The following is a 3,305-nucleotide window of genomic DNA, read 5'->3' as shown; positions in this document are numbered from 1 at the left end:
AAAAGTTTATGCATTAAGAAGCATGTTTCTATAGGGACATGCTGCATATGATCACTTACCACAAGATATTAAATTGTTAATTCTTATTAAACTTTACTTACCTTGAGTCTTAAAATGTGTAAATTTAACGTAATATCAAACTGTAGTTAAGATAGTTTATTACTTTAACACAGAGTAGTTGTTTTAGGTTGTAACGCAAGAAGCGAACTTGAGTCAAGTTCGACTAGTAACCAATAGCGGCAGAGTATGGGTTTTCCCCTCAAAAAATACTCTGCCGCTATTGGTTACAATGTAAAGTTGAGGGCGAACTTGACTTAAGTTCGCTTCTTGCATTCCACCCTTGTTGCGATTTTAGGTGCTGTAAAACTAAACCCAAATAAAAATCAAATCAGTAATAAAGATATTAAAACAGAATTATCAAAATGATTTTCTAACGCGAGAGATCGTCGTACTGACCGTCACCGATATACAATTACGAAAATTACAATCACGGTTTTCAGTTCATTGATCGACACAAAAAAATAACGTCCTTAAAGAACTGTTTTTGTTTACTCTTTATATTTTAAATGAAGAAAAAGTTCACCAAAATCGGTAATATTTTTAAAAATTACTTTTTCTATAAATTCTTTTAAATATACATCTGAGCTGCATAATCAATAATTTTAATATTACTTAATATTTTCACCTACATCCATTTTTAAATTTTACATCGTTTATCGTTTTTATTGATTACGTACAGGCGCATTTAAAATTATAAACATATATATTAACACACATATTGCATATAAACCGTGTTTGAGAAAGTAGAGAAAATAAATCGGAAAATTACAGGACCTTCACGAGCAACCCTGTGAAATACCAGATAGCCTATTAGGAACCGTAAGGGCGAAAATATTGAACGTTTAAGGAACCCTTACGGACATCCCAGAAGCCAACTGTGTGAAATACCAGATGTGCCTATATGGAAATATAAGGGCAATAAAAAGGTACTCACATGGAGCATCCCAGCGGGCAACTCTTATAGTTCCCAGATGGGGCCCTAGGACAACTCCCATTGAGATCACTTAGGGATACCCGTATAGGTCCCTAATATACGCCTGTATGGGTTCTTTATAGGACCCATATGTATTTGTTGGCTGGAGAAGTTTTAAGTAACCATAAATAATGCATAATATTGTTGATCTTTTTAATAAAAAAAGTGTTATATATTAAAAGCTCTGAACAAAAGACGTCATTTCCATTCCTTTATTGTTCAACGCTTCAGTGAACCATATTTGTTAATTGTTTATTTCTTGCGTTTTTAATTTACATTGTTGTTGTTAATGTAGTGACTTTATATATTTGAATAAAGGCTAATATTTAATATTGTATTTTGTTGCGGGCTCACAATTTTATCAAATATATATAAGAATAAAATGGATGCAAAATTATTTAAAAACGTTCTAAGTGATGATCCGAGCGAGGAGGATTACATTTACAGGAAAAAGATGCTAGTTATTTATTTAGAAAAAGCACTTATACCAGCACATAGTAAACTTTCAGTTTTATTTGCTCTATGCGGAGTTAAAGCTTTAATATTAATTCAAGATTCAACCTTATTTGACGAAGCAATAACAATAACTTGACCTAAAGTTTCAAAAACGGTCAACGGCTATCATGATGCGTCTCAAATTTTGACTACTTAAACAACACCAGGGCGAATCAGTTGAAGACTTTATTTGCAGCCTAAAGCAGTTTGCTAGAAAGTGTCCGACGCAACCTCTCACCGCCGATCAACATAGAAATCTATTAATATGTGATGCTTTCATTGCAGGAATTTACTCACAAACTATTTGACAGCCACTAATAGAATCTACAGAAGATAATCTAGATGCATTTTATAAAACAGCACTTACTACGGAATTGACCGCCGACGATGCTCTCAATTTAACAACTACGATGACTATTACCTTATTACCAAATTTTGCAGCTACGAAAAGTCAAACAATTATCAAACCTTGTTTTTGGTGCGGTGGTAAGTTACACCAAGTGGCAAAATCCCCTAAACGTAACTCTACCTGCACTAGCTGTCAAAGAAAAGGTCACTGGTTAACCGTCTGTCGTCAAAAACAAAACAAAATTACGCTAAAACAACAAAAAACATACAGACGACGAGCATGAGAGTACACTACTATCTTCGACCATAGCCACAATTAACTCACCAAGTAGATTAATTGACGTGACCATAAACAAAATTAAGACTTAAGCATTGTTGGATACCAGCTCAGACAAATCATTCATTACCTCCGAACTTCTTATGCAATTGAACCTTGCCATTAGATTCATACCCAACACCACGAATTGACGACATGTTACTTAAAATAGCAGCCAATAAAGTTTTTAGTACTATTGGTTAGTGCTAAATAATGTCGTTCAAAAGGACATTTCCGATTTTACTAAAATCGCAGACCTAGAAAAATGTTAACGCATGCGTAATTTTCATGTGTTTTAAAACGATATCAAAATTTAAAATTCACCTCGTGTTTATCTTAAAGCCTATCGTAAGGCTGATTTTAGCTTAAAATACTTAAAACAAATTAGGCTTTTGTTGTTTGTTTTTGTTAGAAAGTTTGTTAAAACAGTAATATCTTACATATTACTAACCAATATAATAATACTCATAATATGATAATTTTAGTAGTGTTACTTATTAATAATATTAGTATATTACTTATTAATAACCAATATTATTACTTTTTTAATGTAGCTATCAATCAATATGTCATCATCTGGTAAGAAAATTAAAAATTTGTGTCTATTTATTGGTCAATTATTTAATATTATTGCAAAGTTAAGATCAACATATATTTGTTTGACAAGAACATAAATGTTTGCATAAAAATAAAATAAAACTTATGATAACTCAAAGTAATTTTGATAAAGTATATTAGATATGTATACTGTTAATTGAAATAGTAATAAATAATAATAATAATAACAGTTTTAATTAAAAATAAAAATAATGACATTAAAAATAATAAAAAAAACAATACTAATATAACAATAATACCAAGTAACATAAAAAACAACAGTAATACTAATTAAGCAAAAGGCAATAACAACTTAAGTTTTAGAAGTACAAAAGATGACATGACACATCATTTAAATCAGGTATTCAAACATCAATTTTTATATGCTTTTAGAAGAAGATCAAACTCAATCTTCTAGATCAAGATCAAGTCAATCCAGATCAAGTAAATCCAGATCCAGTAGATCAAGATCAAGTAAAACATTCAATTTTTAATATTTTTACAATATATATACAC

Source organism: Hydra vulgaris, chromosome 05 (genome assembly GCF_038396675.1).
Source record: "Hydra vulgaris chromosome 05, alternate assembly HydraT2T_AEP".
Lineage (NCBI taxonomy): Eukaryota > Metazoa > Cnidaria > Hydrozoa > Anthoathecata > Hydridae > Hydra > Hydra vulgaris.
This window is presented reverse-complemented; position numbering follows the sequence as displayed.